The following is a 22369-nucleotide window of genomic DNA, read 5'->3' on the forward strand; positions in this document are numbered from 1 at the left end:
CAGCTTTGGATTTGGCCCCACCTCTGCGTGCAGGTCGCCAGAGAGCATCTTTTCTTTGCTCAGACAGGAAGGGGTTAAAGGAGCAGCTGACTCTGGGGCTCTGGCTCACTCAGGCCGGGAGGAGGGAGGGGTGCGGATGTGTGGCGAGCCTGTGGCGGCAGAGGCCAGTGGGACATTGCACCAGCCTGAGGCGCGCCATGCGTTCTCCCGGGGAAGTTGTCCCTGGATCCTGGGAACATGGCTGTTGCGGGCTGCACAGGCTCCCTGGAAGGGAGGTATGGATAGTGACCTGTGCTCGCACACAGGCCTCTTGGTGGCGGCAGCAGCAGCCTTAGCGTCTCATGCCCATCTCTGGGGTCCGCGCTGTTAGCCGCGGCTTGTGCCCGTCTCTGGAGCACCTTTAAGTAGCGTTCTTAATCCTCTCTCCTCGCGCACCTTTTGGGAGGTCTTAGGTCTTCTACCAGCGTTCAGTAAGTGTTCTATAGGAGTTGTTCCATGCTTAGATGTATTTCTGGTGTATCTGTGGGGAGGAGGGTGATCTCCGCCTCTTACTCTTCCGCCATCTTCCCCCACTCTCCCATTGTCCTGCCGGCTTTTCTCTTTTGGGGATGATTTATGCCTCTTCTTGCTTTCAGTTAAATCTCAGTGTGTCTCAGATTTCTGAAGGCACCTTTATCATTTGAGGCCTTGCTGCTGTTCAGCTACTGCATCCATGCCAGGTGATAAACAGTTGGCTCCAGCTAGAGTCCAGATGCTTCCACAAGAAAGGAAAACTACCCATCCTCTGCTTTTTGTCTTCTGTCAATATCTTACCTATTGTCAGTTCTCTCTAACAACCAAATTGGCTGCAGGAAATCTAGATGTTCTCCTTTATGGTAACTTGAAAGAAGAGATGAATGTTTCCTACAATCTCTGGCAGAGCCTATCTCAGCTCACAGTATGAAAGTTAATTTCTCTTCCTTTCACTCTGGGGCAACAGCAAATGAACCTCTCCATGGTCCTTTCTCCAGGAATGACAGATCCTAAGGTTTTGGACTTGATTACTTATGACTTAACCAGTGAGGTCTCTCTTCCTGGCTTGCAGATGACCACCTTCTTTCTGTGTCCTCACATGGCCTTTCCTCTGTTCTTGGAGAGCGAAAGAAAAAGAGGACCACGAACTTTATTGAACAACATATTCACCCTTTTGTTTCACTACCTTCTGCCATTTTTCAGGCAACTTCATAATTCCATCTTCCCAAAACTTTTTATCGTTTTGAGCAAAGAACAGTTCCAGGTGCCTTTTACAGTTTTCCAGGGAATTGAAATCTTTTTCATTAAGAGAATATTGTAAAGACCTAAGTAAATGGAAATATGAAGGTGCAATGTCTGCTGGATATGGCACATGAATCAGAACTTCCCAGCCAAACTGTAACAGTTTTTGCCTCGTCATCAAAGAAACATGCATTCCTGTGTTATCCTGATGGAAGATTATGCGTTTTCTGTTGACTAATTCAGGACACTTTTCATCAAGTGCTGTTTTCATCCGGTCTAATTGGGAGCAGTACTTGTTGGAATTAATTGTTTGCTTTTCCAGAAGGAGCTCATAATAGAGGACTCCCTTCCTGTTCCTCCATATACACAACATCACCTTCTCTGGATGAAGACCAGCCTTTGGTGTGGTTGGTGGTGGTTCATTTCGCTTGCCCCATGGTCTTGTCCATCCCACATTATTGTACAGTATACACTTTTCATCTCCTGTCACAATTTGTTTTAAAAATGGAAAGTTTTCATTATGTTTAAGTAAAGAATTGCATGCAGAAATACGATCAAGAAAGTTTTTTTCACTTAATTTATGTGGAACCGAAACATCAAAACGATTAACATAACCAAGCTGGTGCAAATGATTTGCAACACTTGATTTGGATATTTTGAGTATGTTGTCTATCTCCCACTTTGATTGTCCTCGATTTGATCGCTGTCAACTTCAACTGGTCTACCCGACTGTGGAGCATCGTCCAGCGAGAAATCTCTAGCACAAAACTTCACAAACCACTTTTGACATGTTCGATCAGTCACAGCACCTTCTCCATACACTGCAAAATTTTTTTTTGCATTTCAGTTGCGTGTTTACCTTTCTTGAAATAATAAAGCATAATGTGCCAAAAATGTTGCTTTTTTTCTTCCATCTTCAATATTAAAATGGCTACACAAAATTTCACCAATTTTGGTAAGTCTTCTTTAAAATGCACGCTGATATAACAATTGTCACATACAATCTAACAAAATTGTTTTGAATGAAGTTAAAAACAAATAAGTGCTACTAGAGCCATCTTACGGAAAAAAAAACAAAACAAAAAACTGAACAAACCTTTTGGCCGAGCCAATATATACATAATAAAACAAGGATAAAAAATACATGTATCATCATAGACTTGGTAAACTTCCTTCTACTACATTCCATTTTGCCTTTGCCCTTATGCAGCACTTAAACCGGTTGTTGGAATACAGTTCTCCATTGACCTCTCAAGTTAAGTTTCTGCACATCTTGCAAACAAAGGCACTGAGAGCATTTGTTCCAGAACTGTCATTTCAAGGATAATTACATAGCAGTTAGTCTTTGAGGGAATAGATAATGTCTCTCTCCAAAGTAAACTTTATTTATTGTCCAGTATAATAAAGGCAATGTCTCCCACTGGGGAAAAGACTGGTTTACTGCCCATTATAAAGGATAGGGGTTTCCTAAGCTCAGAATTCTCCTCCTGTGATGCCACTCACCATATGTATACCCTTCACCTGGCCATTTTACATTACCATGTGGGAACAGGTGCTTGGGGAGCAACATAAAGGCTGACACTCTATTATTATTGTGGTGAGTAAATGTCCTATTTGCCTGACCCAAGTCTCACATCTCTTGCCAGCATTCATGAAACTGTGACAAGATAACTTGTTATCTTGCAGTAAAGTCTCAGCTTCTGCATAATTCTTAACATTCATGATTCTATACCTGATAATCCAAACTTTCATTCTCTAAGGACCTGAGCCATCTGTGGTCCTACTTTTTTGAGGGTTGCAGCAGTTAATCTTCCATTAACTTTTATCACTGGATGTGGAAGTATTAAAAGGCACCCAGAAAAATCAGGTTCCCAACATATTCCTCCCTGTCTTCACTAAGAAGTAACACCCTGAAAATATATATAAGTATTCTTATGTATAACTGAATCAATTTGATGTACACCAGAAAATAACACAACGTTGTAAATCAACTATACTTCAATAAAAAAATTCAAAGAAGTAACACCTTATTTCTCCTTAGTAAACAAGATCAATTACACTAACCTTTTTATTAACACCTTTATTTGTTTCTTGGTTCAACGACATAAGGAGCCCAAAGTGGTCAAGTGATATTATCAACTTCAAATTTAATGGAGTCTATTGAGTCCCCTGAAGTATCATTGTTCCCTTGGTAATTAAGACCCCTAAACTATTCTGTAATGGGAAACAAAGTTTCACAAGTGGTCACTAAAGGTAATAATCAGAGGAGTCACTCCTACTTCTACCTCTCTGTTCCAGAACCTGAAAAAAATCACCATACATTGGTTGCTCCTCAGAGCATATATAACAACATGTAAGACATTGCCCCAGCTCCATAAGGTGTTTTGACCTAGCCAACACTGTAACTGAACTTTTAATAGATCATTTCACCATTCTATTAGTCCAGCTATTTCTGGATAATGAAGCATATGAAAACAATAATGAATTCCATAGGCATAAGCTTAAGTCATTATTTCTTTTGCTTCTCTCTAGTCAGTAGCAATATTGTGTGGAAAAACAAGGTAGTGAATAAAATGTTAGAAGATGGTGATGGCAAAAGTGTTGCACATAGGAAAGAAAAATCCATATCCAAAGTAAATGTCTACTTCGGGGAAAGCTAGGTAATGTCTGGGGCCACTGGGGAACAGTATCATACTGGAGGCTCATTTCTGCTCTTGCTGTTGGCAGGACAATCAATCAACAATGGTGGCAGTAATATCAGTCTTGGTAAAGGAAAGTCTACACTATTGAGCCCTTGCATAGCTTACGTCACTGACATGTCCATCTTTTACACACAACTATTGATTAAGCACTCGAGTGGCTGCACATCTTGCAAGCAAAGAGAGAAGCTAAAGAGAAGCTAAAGCATGTCTATAAACTGGCTCTTCTTGTACATCTGATTATAGACAGTCATCTATGCAGTAGGTCCCTGTGATCATGAGATACTGAAATCCACATTCTGTGGCCATTCTGAATGGTCCATCCTCACATACCTCTTCCTCAGACATTTTAGTCAGCAGTTTTTCAATTTTATTCCTTCAAGTCCCTGATCATTTGGCTAAAATTTCAGCTACTAAGAATGACATAATATAGATCTACACCCCAGTCCATGTCTTCCAGGCAAAGAGAAAACCCAGATGCATGTTTGAATTTCTACCTCTTAGAAGGATTTTTTTTACCCACCATCTTTCAGGGCCATCTCTGAGTGGCATAGATTTAAAGGAAAAGTGGCAATGCCATGAAAGAATCACTTGGGTCTGAGACACCTGCTCAAGCAACTTAACTTATATCTTAGCTTCTGCTAAAATTCAATGTCATTTATGATACAATGGAGCTGTATAGGCCTGTTTAATAGCTTGATAGATTAGATAATACTCATTTCATAATTGGCTAGTATTCAGTTGCTCCAAAACCCTGGTGCTCTTCACTACAATTCTCCTGAGTTTTCCAGATATCCCTATCTGCGAACCTATCTATCATAGTTATTTCAAGTACCATCAGATCTTTTAGATCATAAGGTCCAAGTGGCAGATGCTTGTATGGCCTGCACTTGCTGCAGAGCCTTCTTTAACTTTGGGTACAAATAAAAGCTGGAAGCCATACTGGATTGGAGCAGCACGTTCCAATGTACTCCAATGTAGTATATGTTGACCTGGTATCCAAAGATCCTGTCGGTTATATCATAATCAAAACAGATATGTGAGCACTTAATTCTAAGAATTTTTTGTTTACTTTTGATATGACAGCAATAGTGTATACTTTCATCAGAGCAATCCCAATAAATCTTTGGCTGCAGGAAGCAGTACTGCTCCACCTCTTTGAGAGTACAAAAAAGCCTGAAATCCCACTTTTTCAGTCTTGTAAGAAATTCTGCTAAAATTTCAAGTAGAATACACATAGAATAAAATGGTATAGTTTACTTACTTGAGGTACCCTAATGTTAGGTTGAGTTGTACTGAAGCACCCTACAACTGAAACATTTGTTTTCTGCCCTTATATTAGAAATGACAAGAATAGAAGCCTTGATGCGAAAACATTTTGAGATAATCATACCTTGATTATAAGCACTTAAGTTTTCATATGCATGCAAGTTTCATTGGAGATTCCAGTGAAAACTTCAATGCTTGAAATCTATTGTTCTGGATCTGATATGATTCTGGCATAACTAGTTTCAAGACTGCAACATTAATGACCCAATTAAATAACATCATGGCTCTATAACTTCCTCCATTGTGCAAATTCATTGGAATTCTCCTATATAATGTCTTAGCTTGGAAATCCAAAGTTAATGTCTTTCCTCAAGAAAGATGAAGACTGTCAATACTCCATGGTGTTAGGTTGTTAAATAAGTCATTGAATTTATCCCTTAGCACTTGCTTTTGACCCAAATAAGAGAATAGTTCATCTCTATTTATCACTATCTAAAATCTCAAAAGACAAATCATCCTATAATTCCACCAGTGATATGGAATGAGACATTGATGATGTCTGAGTAGTTTGCAGGAAAATGTCAACATTTAAAAGATTTCTGAGAAGTGACACTGAAATATGGCATCCTCCTTTGTACATCAGAGAATTAAGGTCTTTTTTTTAGGATATCTGCAGGCAATGGTTATTTTCATCCCAAACTATTACCTACTGATTACGTAGTTAATGAATACTGATCAGCTTAGTAAGCAGAGAAAGAATTCCTTAAATTAAATCACTCTGACTAGCTGAATTATATTTTGGGTGGAACATCAATCACAATTTGACCTTCTCCAACTGTGCTGTTTATAGACTATAGCCACCTTTCAAATATGCATATAAAATAACTCATTCTTAAATTGTCTCATATCAATGAAGTATGAGCAACGTGTTTCTGCCGAGAGGGTAAATTTTTAAAGAATTCATGATGGATTATTGGGTTATAGTATCTATCTTTACAAATGAGAAAGATAACTCACAAATGGCTTGCCCATGAAGATAAATGCTATAATAGCGCATTTCATATAGACTATTAAACCTAATATTTATTGTATTCTTCATTCTTTAAGATTCATTTCCATTGAAAATGTTTCCATTTATCCAACAAGACATTAAGACAAACAATGATCATTATACATAAGAGTAAAACATGCTAATTATGCAAATCTAAGATGGGAAGAAAATTCTCTGAAGCCACTCCTAATGCTTTGCTTTCCTATGAATGAAACTGTCATGACTTAATAATCAAAGAGGTCAGTCACTTAGAGCTGATGTCCCTGCTCCTGCAAAATGGAAAATAATGAAATTATGTTTTAAAAACCTGTTTTGCTTGTGAATTTCCATAGGTTTACTTCAAATAGATTGAATGTTCTAAAATATAAAGTTTCTTTTTCTGCAATTGCATTGATACAAACGTAAGGAGGAAGAAATTCCTGAATAGATTCCTCAAACAACACTGTGTAACATAAGGATTTTGAAATTAGAATGATTTGTAATGTATTTTAAAGTAGTTACTACTAAATAAACCTGAACTCAAAAGAAGGAATTTCCCAAACAGTGCACTGAGTTCAGATTTCAATAAGGGTCTTATATTCATCATTATCCACTTTTGGTGTGTGAATCCAATGTCTAGAAGAAAAAGACTTCCCCATTTCATCATTAATGTCTAAGTTTTTAAATATGAAACCATATATCTTGGAACAACATCCTGTGACTGTATTTAATTATTATGACCAAAGACCACCATAGCTTAAGAAAATCTCATCAAAAATCCTTAAGACTAAGAGTTTTTAGTCACTCAATTCTCTTGGAGAGTACCTAAAAAGAGCCCCGTAATATTTAAACACATCCTCTATGCCACCAAATATAACATTCTAGCAAGGTTCTAAATGTGGCAAAAACCAAAATATGTCTTCAAATTTATGTTTAGCAGAAATCATGTTATGGTAGAAAGCCAATTTAAGCATTACCTAAAGGTAACAGCAAGTGAGATATGCTCCTCTTAAACACAAGAAATAGTCAAACTTTGTTGAATAGTAAGATTCCTGGATTAAATTGTCCCAATTTTAATTCTTAAATGTTTTTTAAATCTTTTTAAAATGTATTGCTAAACTTAATTTTCTCACCTCAGTAAGTTTATTTTCATAACATAATAGATAATTAAGGTCCCTGAAACCTCTAAAGAACATGATTACATATATCAGTTCTTGCTGAAAATAATTGTAGTTGTAGATGTAGACAGAGTTAAAGAGTGAATCAACTGTACACTTCAAGACAAATTCTGGATGTCTTTTGAAAATAATTTCACTGATCTGAACTTATTTTTTTCTTCTACTTGCCTACTTCCAAAAATACAATATTTCTGTCCAAACAAATGCGTTAGACCGAGGAGTTGGTGAAGGGGTCCTAATCCTGATTGAACAATTACTCTATTATAACCACAATACCTATATTATTACATTATTTCACTTAACCTTCACAAGAACACTTGGTGATAGGAATCATCACTCCAGCTTTACAAAAAATGGAAAGAGAGGTTTGGAAAGTTTAGTTAACTTGCCTAGGTCCACAGCCAATAAATGAAAGAAGCAGTTTTATCTAAACATCATGTTAATTCATAATCTAGAGAGGTAGATCCTAATTATTGGAAGGTTTTCAGCATTATGAAGATATTATTTGCAACTGAACTGAATTATTTACATGTTATTTCAATAATTTCATTCATTTTTAACATTATTTATTAAGTGGCCCCTAACTTTGTATCAGGTATTGTGCTAGGTACAATAAATACAACAGTGGGAAAGATATAATCTCTACTCAAATGAAACTCATAATTTAGACTGACAGAAAAAGAAAAGTAGAAAGACAACCACAAACTATAATAACTGCTGGGAAGTAAACAAACAAAAAGGTAAAATACAGAATAACAATGGGAGACCTACATTTTATAGGGTGGTCAGGAATTGTGTATGAGGTCAGGGTCCAAACAATGCTGAGACATGAGCAACACAGGATGATGGGAAAAGTGAGGGACAGAGTTGAGACTCAATAGGGCAAAAAAGCAGATGAGCAACCAACTTGAAAGCCAAATCAGTGAGAAGGGAAATCTAGATGGGGCCTTTACACTTGAAATCAGAAAAATCCAGAAAAATCTGTCTTAAGGGAAAATAAAAGGGATTGACATCTAAAACCCCAAGAAGAGCCATGACAGAGACAAAGCAGGGTCATTGACATGAGCTGTTGTCAAAGAATAACTTTAGTCTTAAAGAGAAACATGTTCAAGTGTGGCAATCATGCAAAACCTACAGAAGGTGATCAAAGGTGGGGTAGGATGGGATGTATTGTGCAATAGGCATAAGATTCTAAGACTGGTTGTCAATGAAATAACCTTGAAAGAGGGAGGGCCTGTCAGAACTCTATAATTAAGGCCAAGTTGTTGTGTCTCTGATTGAGAATAAAAATGTTTTTAGGATGGAGCTGAGGCCATTGATGTGACCAGGCTTCACCCTCAGAGTTTGCTTTGATTAGTCTCGAGTGGGGCCCCAGCAGTGGTATTTTTAATTAAGCCTTTAAATTTGAGATAACAGAAGGTTTACATACAATTGTAAGAAATAGGGTCCTGTGTACATTTTACCCAGTTTCCCTCAATGATAATACCTTTCAAAACTAAAACACAATATCACAACCAGGATGTTGGCAGTGATACAGTACATTTCCATAACCTCAGGACACACAACTTTTCTACCATGTCACACTTTTATAGCCACACCTACTTCTGTTTCACCCCCAACCCGTAATTGATCCCAGGCAACAACTAATCACAATTTTGATATTTTTTTCATTTCAAAATGTTATATAAAAAGAATCATAAATATGTCACTGTTTGGGGTTTGGCTTTGTTCACTCGCATAGTTCTTCAATTATTCTTCTGAATTGTTGAATGTATCAGTAATTTTTTCCTTTTTATTGCCAAGTAGTATTCTAATGGTATAGACGTACCACAGTTTATTTAATCATTCATTCATTTAAGGACATCTGGGTTGTTTCCTGATTTGAGATATTATGAATAGAGGCTATAAACATTTATGTATATGTTTCTGCATGAACTTAGGATATATGCATAGGAATCAATTGCTGGATCATATGGTAGATAGATGTTTCATTTTTCAAGAAACTGCCACACTATTTTCCACAGTGACTATACCATTTTACATTTCCACTAGCAGTGTATGAGTGATCAGTATCTCCTCACTCTCTAGCATTTGGGGAGTAGAGAGCCAATACCCACTAACACTTACTGGTATGCCACAGGTACATTTCAGATGAAGGTTCATTAACAATAATAAATCTATTTTATTTATTATCACTGAAATCTGTAGGTGCAGTCATGTAAATTATACTGTTTTCGAATAATCTAATAACACCAGAATAATAAATAAGCCAAATGTGGTTTTTAATTTACTATCATCAATCTTTCTTTAATTATCCTGCCATTTTGTAGATATGAATAGTTAGAAGAAATGTTAAACCTATAATTTATTCCACCTTCAGAATTCTTATGGGGACTAAAGCAACAGAAAAATCTCTTAAGCATATGATATATATCAGAGTGTCATGTCTGAAATTTGGCACAAAAATGTTGAGGTCATGAAAAGTAGAGACTAGAAAAAAAAGATTGTGATTTAAAAGCTGCAAAATTTCTATCTATAAGGTAAAATATTTTTATTTTTTCTTTGAGAAACACTTTCTTCATCCTGAGAAAACCACCTAATAGGCTCCTAAATTATTCAAAGTAAAAAGCAAGTATCTGCCCATTTTTCCTGGGGAGAAATGAAAACAAACAATGATCTGAAAGCAGATGTTTCACACAGGGACCTAAGTGTTCTGTTTGGTAAAATAAATTGTATTGAGTGGAAGTTCTAAACCCTGAACCTGCAGCTTTTATTGATTTTAGTGGAGAGAGTGAGAATGTTTCTGCAGGGATTTGGGTGAAGAAAAGAAATTCCTTTCTCTCTGGACCTTGGACCAGTGAGTATTCCTAGGATGAGAGTTAGTGTGGGGGATACGGAGTGTGGGGGATTTCTGAACTGGTGAATGAGCTCTGAGGATAGTGACAGACTGGGAATTTGTTTATGAAATGTCTTACCATGTAAGTGAACCTAAGCCTATTAATAAAGTTTCAAAAGTTAGCTTCTTATAGCAGAACTAAGGAAAGGTTCTCTTTCAAGACTGTGAACGTGGTAAAGAGGAGGGGAAGTCACTTATTCCTGCTTGATAGCAGTCGTAAGCCAGGAGGCATCACTTATGTGATGGGGCAGAACAGCCTGATGAAAAATCCAAACAGATCATGAGGGACTCTGCTTTTCTGCATGTAGAATGTAGAGTATGAGGAATCTCTCAGAAATAACTAAGGGACACAATGAGGAGGGCCAACTTCCTGGGGTCCAGGACTCCTGGGGGTCCAGGACTCCTGGGGGTCCACCCTGAAGTAGAACCAGTTTATCTGTAAGCTCCTGGATGATTCCAGTGCAGTCAGTATCAGGTCCCAATTTTACTGAAGGTGAAAAAGCAGTTGTTATCATGCTCCAGGGTGCTTAAGAATTTTCTGAGTGCTTGCTAAAAAACAAGTCCCACGGTTCCAGTCCAGAGAGCCTGATTTATGTCTCCCATTTTAATAAGCTCTTAGATAATGCCGATGCAGGTGGTTCAAGACAACACTTCAAGAAACATTGCCTAAAAAGTTAAAGCACTTTTATGACGTATTAGTGTGAGACCTTTAAAAAAATCAAGTCATTTCTTACATAAAATATGACGATGCATTTTAACTCTTTAATTTACATATATGGCTAAGCACTATTAGAGCAGTGAGGACCCAGAACCTCATTTTGGAATAATTATGTTCAATGTGAGCACAAGAAGCAATTACCTTATAAATTCTCCTTTAATATCAATAAAATATGTTGTTGTTTTGTATTTTTTAAATCAACAATTTTATTTTTTTCATCAAAAAACTTGTGTTGAATGTCTACTGTGTGTAAGAAATAAAGTATTTTACGGAACACAAAGTTAAATTACATGAACAAATTTATTTCAGGTACTTGAAAATCAACGGGTTTTTAGAATGAGTGAACTAAACATATCTAATGGTTATTCTTATGCATGAAAACTGTCCGGTTGCATGGGATTTAGAAATAAATATTTTTAAAAGTAATGATTATGCACAAAATTCCTTCTCTTATCTGCTGCAATTGGATTTTAAGTCCTTCATTTATTCATTTCTGTAAATATTTCCTATGTGTTATTTTATTAGCCTCTTTTAAAACTTCACTTTTAAATTGTAAATAAAATAGGAGTATTTTGGATAGATTTGAGTCCATTTCTTATTACAGCAGTACAATTATTTCAAGGAAGAATTAGCTTTTCATCTTAGAGTTCACAAATGCAATCAATGTTACAAAAACGTTTCTGAAATATGCTTCTCTGTCTTGACTGCAACTAAGATATTCATGAGATTTTATAGGATTTGGTTAGTTCTCAGATGTGAAATATAGAGCAACATTTAAACAAAACATTTAATTAAACTTTGTAAATAAGTGGTTCACAAAATTGATTAATATATCCTCTAATAGTTTATTTCTTTTCACTTTAATTAATTTCATTATAAGTTGCAAAATTCTGCCACTAGCTTGATAGTAACTGCTGATCAGATAGATCATGAGAGTCTTGCTGACCTATGAGGGCAAAGGGGACAGATTAAAGCTGCAATTTTGTACCTTGACCAGTCATGGTGGAGCTAAATGAAAACAAAGGATAAGTCATTCAGCCAAATGGTTGTTGAGAGAAAAGGTATGTTCAGATTCTAATGAAAGAGCATAGCTAGTGAAAACCAGAGTTTAAGACATGAAATAACCTGTTTGCAAATAAGTTGTGTTGATACCAACCTCCAGGGTGCTTTCCTAAGAACCATTAATCTTTCCAAATACCTTCACCTTCAAACTGTTATATTATTAAAAGTGTTATCAGAAATTCTTAGTCTTTCCTTTTGGAGTTCTCTGAATTTTGTGCTTGGTTTGGGTTCAACAGACTCAATGGAATATAAGCAAATTGTGTACATGTTAGTATTTATAAACAACAATTTTGTTATTTTATCTGTCTTATTGTATTAAAAGGCCAACAGAAGTACGCTATATTTAATGCCTGAGGGACCGTGGTTTCTAAAAGTTTAAACAAAACCCAACAGTTTTACAAAATTCTAATTATGAGTCAGAGATTAATTGTGTAAGAATGTTGTGTTCTATGTTTCATGGCTTTTCTCCTGAATGTTGTTGCTGGATTTTGGTTGTACTCAGGCAGTAAAAACTGCTATGATGAGTCAAAATATAAAAATAAAATCCCATGGTATATATACCCACAAGGTGTGGGTATATAAAACCCACATTATACATGAAAATATAGACTGCCTTAGTGGGGAAAACTTTATGTTCAAAAAATTTAGAACTTTTTTCCAGAGTATTCAAGGTCAATTATGATTTAAGCCAGTATGACAAGAATCTTTGTATTTCCATACTATTTTATTAAAAACACTGTACACTCATTCTCAAAGGATAAATTACAGAATAAATAATTAAAGCACAAATTATTGTATGGTTAATATTTCTTTAGGCTGTAGATTAGTCATACAGGTCCCATCTTTGCTTCTATCTGAACAATGGCAGTATCAGCCAATACTTCTCCATTCTTTTAACTTATCTCTTTTTTAAACCTTCCATAACATTTTCTCCCCATTTATTCTACTCATGTCCTAACTCTGTATATCACTGCCTTCACCTAGAGGCAGACATTACGAGGGTGTACTCACCACCTATTCCCCCTTTCTTCTCTAAGTTTGATTTTATGTGGGATGCACATGTGCTAGGTTTAAAATGCCCACCTCCCAGTCGCCTATGTGACTAGAGGTGAATGTATGACTCAGTTCTGACCAATGAAGTATATACTGAAGTCAACTGATTGGGTCTTACAAAGCCTGTTGTCTGAATCAAAGTTCTGGAAGCACATTTTTGCCTTTCATTCTCCCCCTTATCTTCTTACCTGGAACTTGGATGCAGTGCCTAGAGGTAGAATGACCATCTTTTGAACATAAAGACCAAAGTGATATGCCAAGAATAGCAGAGCAAAGAGCAAATGGAGCCTGGAAAGCTAATGACTTCCTTAAATAGTTACAATGGTTCTGGACTGACTACCTCTGGAATTTTTGCTTCATCAGAAAGATAAAACTTCTAATTGCTTAAATCACTGTAAACAGGTTTCTTTTATGTGGAATTAAATGTAATACTAATCAATACAGACAGAAAATAAGTGACCTCTCTCCTTACATTAACCTGTGTATAAATACTTATACTAAAATTATTTGTTTTTATCATACATTGATAAATAAATTTTAAAACTAAAGAGGAAATAAATATTCAGGAAAAGATTTTAAGTATACACAAATTGTTCAGGGATTCTGTTTTGTTTTGTTGATTTTTTGATTGTTAGGGTTTTTTTGTCCTTGGTGAAAGAGCTTTTTAATATTACATGCAATATCCTGGTCGTGGTGTGGTTTTTTGGGCTGCACCACGCAGCTTATGGGATCTTAGTTCCCAGATCAAGGATAAAATTCAGGCCCCCTGCTGTGGAAGCATGGAACCCTAATCACTGGACCCCCAGGGAATTCCATATGTTTTTGTGTTTTAATGGTTGCTAATGGTTGTTAATTCTTTGACAATTTTCCCTTTGACAAAGGGTCTATGCCCCTTTCACTTTGAATCTGAGTAGCCTTTTGACCAAAAGAATTCAGCAAAAAAGACTCTGTGATTTCCAAAACTAGGTCAGCAAGGGCAATGCAGCCTCAACCTCATTTTCCTGGACATTTGCATTTGGAGCCCCGAGCTAAGCTGTAAGAAATCCAGCTGATCTAAGGATACCATTCTGCAAGGCTGCCCCATGGAGAAGTGTTCCTGTAGAAAGCCCTAGTCTTCAAATTCTTCCAGTCCCTGAGCCAAACACAGGAGTAAGCAAGACTTCAGCCCCCAGCAATTGAGTCTCTCCTGGCATTTGAGTCTTTTCAGCAGAGGCCAGCTGTCCTCATATAGACCTGTCCAAATTCCTGACCTACAGAATTTGTTAGCAAAGTAAAACAGTTGCTTTACGCTGTTAAATCTTGGGGGAATTTGTGTTTCAGAATTAGTAGCCACAACACTGGAGAAAGCCATTCCTCACACATTTAGGAATATGTGAAAAGTTTTCCAAAATGAACACAATGGCACGTGGTAATGACAGAAATAAGTATCCAAGAGGATTGCAGCAATAATTTTAAAAATATTTTACATTTATATTGTATCTTTGAGTCCATGGTATTCAGGACCCATTACAAACTTGACTCCCTAACAACAAAATACATAAGAACCCTGTTGGGTGTCTAGGTGTACTGAAATTCACAAGAAAGATAGTGAGTTCAATAATCAGAAATAAGAATCTAAAATCATCAGATAATGTTGAGCTTTCAAAACACACACAAACTTTTAGTTTGGCAAACTATTACTTTCCAGGGTATCTGATACTTATAGCCCTCTTCCTTCCTCTCATTATAAAAACAGCAGCATCATTCTCATCATGATCATATTTATCTCAACTCTTCAACATAAATACTGAAGGCACAGACAATGAAAGGTCATAGATTTCTGTATCATAATGTTAGACCTGCGCGGTCTCCTAGGAGTTTCGACTCGCCCAGGAAACAACAAGAGTCGGAAGTCGATGCAAAACGCAAGAGGTTTATTGAAGGCCGGTGCACCGGGGTTCCTTGGTCCTCACGCAGGAGGTCGAAGAAGGAACCCTTTTGGGCGCGAATATGTCAGTTTTATAGGTTCCCACTTCCCCGTATGTAAATTATAGATTTGGTTGTGTTCTCCTGCTGATTGGTCCCGGCTTAGGCTCGGACCAGAGAGGGAACTTGTCCCCAGCTGCCTGATTGGTCTTTGACAGACAGCTTTTTTACATTTTGTTATCTCCCTCCCTCTCCCCAGCTGCCTGATTGGTCTTTGACAGACACCTTTTTTACATTTTGTTATCTCCCTCCTTCTCGGAAGGGGGCCGGACATCCTGGAAATTCACCCATTGTCTAAGCAGCCCCTATTGTCTGGAGAGTTCTTAATCATTAGCTGGAACAATGTCCCTCGAGTCCCACATTCCCCCCTTTTTCTTGTGACTATTGATTCCAATCATGGAATCTCAACCTTCTGTTCGTAAACTTTGGTACTGTTGTCTTAACATTAGAACTTGTACAGTACTGATACGTTCTCTAATAAATGCTATCAAGCGATTTAGAACACATGGTCCAAAAGTTAAAATCAACAATAAAACAATAAGAGGTCCCAACAGAGTAGAGATTAAGGTGGTAAACCAGGGGGACTTATCAAACCATGATTGAAACCATCCTTTTTCGTTCTCTCTCTCCCTTTGCCTTTTATCTAAGCGTTCCCTTAGTTTATCCATGGTTTTGGTAATGGTTCCTGAATGATCAATATAAAAGCAACATTCTTCTTTTACAGCGGCGCATAATCCCCCTTCCTTAAGAAACAGCAAATCTAGGCTGCAACACCATTTCTGAAAGTGAGGTGAGTGATTCCTTTAGTTGAGTTATGGAACTTTCTAATGCTCGAAGGTCGATGTCTACAGCCTGTCTTAAACTTGCATAATACTGGGGTTGTTGTATGAGGGCTGTGGTTCCTGTTCCTATCCCGGCAGATATTCCTAGTCAGTCAGTAAAGGCAGTAAAACCAAAATTATAAGTCTTAGGTTCGTAGAAGCTTGAGTTTGAGCGGGTTGTCGGTTCTTTGGGCCCGCCATCCTGATGATGCCGTCGCTGGTGCAGCCTTCACATGTGAAGCATGGATCCAGGCAGCGATGCCGTCCACTTTTATGGCCGTTGGGGTGGTGAGGAGGACGGTGTATGGTCCTTTCCATCAAGGTTCCAACATCTGGGTTCGATGCCGACGGACGTATACGGAGTCTCCGACTTGGAAAGGATGAGTTTCTCCCGGTGTTCCCGGTTGGTAGGCCTTGGCGAATTGGGACCATATTTCTTTCTGGACCAATTGGAGTCCCAGTAGCCTAGCATATAAGTCAGTGTTATTTTGACAATCAGGTTTTATTTCTTTTCCTAAAGTGAGGAGGGGAGGCGGGGCACCATATAATATTTCAAAAGGAGTAAGATGGTATCGGGAAGGTGTATTTCTAACCCGGAATAGGGCCAAAGGAAGGAGCACCGTCCAATCGGTACCGCCAGTCTCCAAGGACAATTTAGTTAGGGTCTCTTTTAGAGTCCTATTCATTCTTTCTACCTGACCTAAACTTTGGGGTCTATAGGCACAATGTAATTTCCAATCAGTCCCCAAATATCTGGCCACATCCTGACTTACCTGGGCGATGAAGGCTGGACCATTATCAGACCCTATTACCTTTGATGCTCCAAATCGAGGAAAAATTTCTTCTAAAATCTTGGCTACTACAGCAGCTGTTTCTTTCTTTGTTGGGAAAGCCTCTATCCATCCTGAAAAAGTGTCTACAAAAACTAAAAGGTATTTATTACCATACCTTCCAGGACGCACTTCGGTAAAGTCCACTTCCCAGTAAGTTCCTGGGCGGTCCCCCCTGAGTCTCTTTCCAGTTTCAAGTTTCCCTTTGTGAGCATTTACCTGTTGACATGGGACGCATTCCTGCACAATTTGTTCAGCTATTTTGTCATTCCAGGGGTTTCGTACCCGGCTTTTTGTAACAAGGCTACCATCTTTTTAGTCCCCAAATGTGTCCATCTGTGCATCTGTTGTAACATGGATTCTGCTTGCTGAGGGGACAAAGTTCCTTTTGTTGTGGCCGGGGTGATTTCTTCATCGCGGCCTGGTTTTTCAGGAACTTTATCTGACAGTCCTAAAATGACTTCTCCCGATGTTATTTCTCGGGCCACTTGGTCAGCCATATTATTTCCCCTAATTATTGGGGTATTTCCTTTTTGATGTCCAGGGCAGTGGATGATACTGACTTTAGTAGGAAGCATGAGTGCAGTCAACAAAGCCACGATTTCGTCTTTGTTTTTAATTTCTTTGCCACCTGAAGTTAGTAGCCCTCTCTGTTGGTAAATGGCACCGTGGATATGAGCGGTAGCAAACGCATATCTACTGTCTGTGTAGATGTTTACTTTTTTATTCTCTGCCATCTCTAATGCCCTCGTCAGGGCAATTAATTCAGCTCGTTGGGCTGAGGTCCCTTGTGGTAGCGCCGCTGCCCATATGACTTGATTTCCGTCTACCACGGCTGCCCCAGTTCGACGCTTACCTTCCTCCAGGAAACTGCTCCCATCCGTGAACCAGGTGAAATCAGCATCAGGGAGGGGCAGGTCCATCAGATCTGGCCTACTGCCGTGTGCTGCGGCTAGTACTTCCTGACAATCATGTATGATGGTGGAGCCTTCCAAGTCAGGATCAGGTAGCAAGGTGGCTGGATTGAGTCCTGTGGCTGGAGCAAACTTGATGCGATCTGAGTTTAGCAACAGGGTTTGGTAATGGGTCATCCTGGCATTAGTTAGCCACCTATCCGGTGGTTGACAGACTACATTTTCCAGGGCATGAGGAGCTGTTATCGTTAGATTTTGTCCTAAAGTTAGTTTGTCAGCATCTTTGACTAGAACGGCCACTGCAGCGATTATCTTTAAACAGGTGGGCCATCCTGATGCCACAGGGTCCAATTTTTTTGACAAATAAGCAACTGGGCGATTCCAGGGACCCAATTTCTGAGTCAATACTCCCTTTGCAATGCCCTTATTTTCGGCCACATATAAATGAAAAGGTTTGGTTACATCTGGCAGTCCTAGGGCTGGAGCTGAAAGTAAAGCTCGTTTGATTTGGTCAAAAGCCCGTTGTTCCTTATCGCCCCAAATGAAAGGAGTGCTGTTTTTGGTTAGGGGGTACAATGGGGCTGCCAGCTCAGCAAACCCTGGAATCCATAGTCTACAGAATCCGGCCGTCCCCAAAAATTCTCTAACCTGCCTGGCGTTTTTGGGAGCCGGAATTTGGGCCACCGTATCCTTTCTGCTCTCCGTGAGCCATCTTTGCCCCCCTTTTAATAGATACCCCAGGTAACTGACCTGTTGTTGGCATATTTGTGCTTTCTTGGCTGAGGCTCTATATCCCAGGGTTCCAAGTTCCGTTAACAGTTTTTCAGTACCCTTGATACAATCTTCTTGGGTCTCAGCAGCTAATAAAATATCATCAACGTATTGGAGTAATGTTACCTGGGGATTTGATTCTCTATATAATGCCAAATCCTGATGGAGGGCTTCATCAAAGATGGTCGGGGAGTTCTTAAATCCCTGAGGTAGCCGTGTCCATGTCAGCTGACCAGACATTCCCGATGTTGGATCTTTCCATTCGAAGGCAAAGTAGGGTTGGCTCAGGGGAGAGAGTCTTAAACAGAAAAAAGCATCTTTAAGGTCCAAAACAGTATACCACGTATGTTGAGGTGGAAGAGTGCTCAGGAGGTTGTAAGGGTTTGGAACTGTGGGGTGGAGGTCTGCCACCCGTTTGTTTACCTCTCGTAGATCCTGCACCGGCCGATAATCATTTGTTCCTGGTTTCTTTACCGGCAGGAGAGGGGTGTTCCATGCTGATTGACATCTTATTAAGATGCCCAAGTCTAGTAGCCTCTGTATATGGGGACAGATACCGTCTTTGGCTTCTCTACTCATGGGGTATTGACGGACCGTTATTGGGGTGGCAGTTGCCTTGAGTTCCACTAGCACCGGGGGCCGATTTTTGGCCATCCCCATTCCGGCAGTTTCTGCCCAGGCTTGAGGGAACCGAGTTACCCAATCAGTAACATTAACTTGTGAGGATGAAGGCTGCTCGTATAATTTATATTCATCTTCTAATTTCATAGTCAATATTTGAAGTAACCTTCCCTTATTATCAGTTATGGTGGGACCTTCTGGCTGAAAGTGGATTTGAGCCCCTACTTTGGAGAGTAAATCTCTTCCCAGCAAAGGATAGGGGCATTCCGGAATAATCAAAAATGAATGGGTTACTCGTCCAATCCCAAGATCTACTGTCCTTCGTGTGGTCCATGAATATTGTTTATTCCCAGTGGCTCCTTGTACCCATGACCTTTTAGCTGAGATAGGACCTTTTGAGTGGAGAAGGACGGAGTGCTGGGCTCCGGTATCTACCAAAAATTGAACAGGTTCCCCCTCCACTTTAAGAGTTACCCGGGGCTCGGGGAGAGGGTTCGAGCCCTGACTTTCCTAGTCTTCTTCTTCCAATGTTAAGATTTTGTTTTTGGTTGGCCTTCCTCCATTCTTTTTTTTAGGGCATTCTCTCGCCCAATGTCCTTTTTCTTTACAGTAGGCACATTGGTCCTTGTCTAATGGCCTCCTTCTGTCTGCCGTTCGCCCTTCCTGCCTATTTCTATCCCCTATATTTTTTCCTCCAACCACAGTGGCCAGTATCTTACTTAAATTTCTCTCCTGTCTCTTATCCCGTCTTATTTCACGGGCTTCCTGCTCTTTCTGCTTTCTTTCTTCCTTCTCTTCCTCTGTTTCTCTTTTGTTATATACTTTATCTGCCTCTTTTACTAACTCCTGAAGCGAAAATCCCTGCAAGCCATCTAGCCTTTGTAATTTCTTCTTAATATCAGGGGCCGCTTGATCTATGAAAGCCATTGCTATAGTAGCCCTATGTCCCTCCGAAGTTGGATCATAAGGGGTAAAGCGTCTAAAGGCTTCCATTAAATGTTCCAGGAACACAGTTAGCGATTCCTGGGGCCCCTGAGTTACTTCCCTTACCTTAGCCAAATTAGTGGGCTGTCTGGCCGCTCCATGGAGACCCGCCACCAGAGCCTGGCGATACATTTTCAGGCGCTCCCTACCTTCCGGGGCATTGAAATCCCAGTTTGGCCTGACGAGTGGGAAACCAGCATCAATCTCGTTAGGCAGCTGGGTAGGTTGCCCATTGGCGCCTAATACATTTTTTCTGGCTTCCAAAAGAACCCGTTGCCTCTCCTCAGTCGTTAGGAGAGTCTGGAGCAGCTGCTGACAATCATCCCATGTGGGCTGGTGGGAGAAAACAAGAGATTCTATTAAAGCGGTAAGGGCCTGTGGATTTTCGGAAAAAGTTGGGTTATGCATTTTCCAATTATAAAGATCTGCAGAGGAAAAGGGCCAATATTGGAGAGGTCTATTCCCTTGGCCATCGGGGGGGCCATATTCTCTAAGAGGTAGGGCAGGGGAGTCCGGGGAGATAGCCCTCCGGCTCCTAGTGCCCACTGAGGGACCCCTTTCTTCTTCCATCATGGATGGTTCCCTTGGTGCCGAGGGCAGTGGAGCTGGGGGTCCTCTAGGTGGTAGGGGATTCGGGGCCGGAGGATAAGGGGGTGGGGAATCCAAAAGAAGCAAATCGGACTGCGGGTCAGGATAAATCGCCTTCGGTAGATCCGGGGCGTCGGGTAGCTTCTCCGTGTTGGGGTTTTTCTTTAAGGCTAATATCTCCGACGCTGCTGATGTATGCGCGGACGTACCTGTTGAGGAAACAAAGGGCCGGACCCACGGAGGTGGGGAGAGAATTAAATCTTCCCAGACCAAGACATATGGTACTTGGTCTGGATGTCCGTGGGGATCTATATTAAATATCTTAGACTTCAGCAGCTTAATCTTGTCTAATAAAAAGGATCCTTCGGGGGGCCATCCTATCTGAAATGTTGGCCATTCAGAGGCACACAAAGTCTGCCACTTTCCTTTCTTTACCTCTACCGAAAAATTATGGGCTCTGGCCCAAACTTCGGTCCAATAGCTTAGGGTAAGGGAAAGAGGAGTCGTCATAGTTTGTCCCATTGTCGTCCGTCAGAGAAGAAGAATAGACCACAATACAGAAACAGTTAAAACTCCACGAAACACATATACGTATGGGCCACCGCGAGCTCGCTTCAAAACCGAAACTTCTTCAGATGGCAGTTACCACCAAGGGAACTGCCGAAACCGAGTGAAGGGGAGACAGAGTTTGCCTCTCCTTCCAGATGAGCCACCAGGGCGTCCCCTAGGGCTCATGGACGCCGGCTATTAGCACGTCTGCCTAGCCAGAGGTCCGATACAGATTCCATAATAAGCCGATTCTTACGGCTTTCCTCCGATAATGGCCCACAAAGAACAAGGGACAAACAGACAATCAAGCTCGAGCTTACCTGGTACCTCCAACTCCCGATGTTCTTGTGGTCCGGAGCGAGTGGAATCCCGGACGAGCCCCCAAATGTTAGACCTGCGCGGTCTCCTAGGAGTTTCGACTCGCCCAGGAAACAACAAGAGTCGGAAGTCGATGCAAAACGCAAGAGGTTTATTGAAGGCCGGTGCACCGGGGTTCCTTGGTCCTCACGCAGGAGGTCGAAGAAGGAACCCTTTTGGGCGCGAATATGTCAGTTTTATAGGTTCCCACTTCCCCGTATGTAAATTATAGATTTGGTTGTGTTCTCCTGCTGATTGGTCCCGGCTTAGGCTCGGACCAGAGAGGGAACTTGTCCCCAGCTGCCTGATTGGTCTTTGACAGACAGCTTTTTTACATTTTGTTATCTCCCTCCTTCTCCCCAGCTGCCTGATTGATCTTTGACAGACACCTTTTTTACATTTTGTTATCTCCCTCCTTCTCGGAAGGGGGCCGGACATCCTGGAAATTCACCCATTGTCTAAGCAGCCCCTATTGTCTGGAGAGTTCTTAATCATTAGCTGGAACAATGTCCCTCGAGTCCCACAATGGTATACATTTATTTTCCATATATGATGATGCTTGATTTCATATTTTCCCTTTGAGATTGTAAACTTAACAAAAGCAGAGTCAATGTCATAAAACTTAATCTATCAGTAAGATTATTACCCTTAGCTAGACTATAATGTCCCATATTGAAAACATAATTTCATTGTTTGAACCATTTTCATTCTTCTTATTAAAAGGTTAAGGCATACTGTCTAAATATCTTTTTCTTTGAAAACTCCCTATGCTTTTTGTTATTATACTAGCAGCAGCAGCATTTCTAAAAG

This window comes from Delphinus delphis, chromosome 17 (genome assembly GCF_949987515.2).
Source record: "Delphinus delphis chromosome 17, mDelDel1.2, whole genome shotgun sequence".
NCBI classification, from domain to species: Eukaryota; Metazoa; Chordata; class Mammalia; order Artiodactyla; family Delphinidae; genus Delphinus; species Delphinus delphis.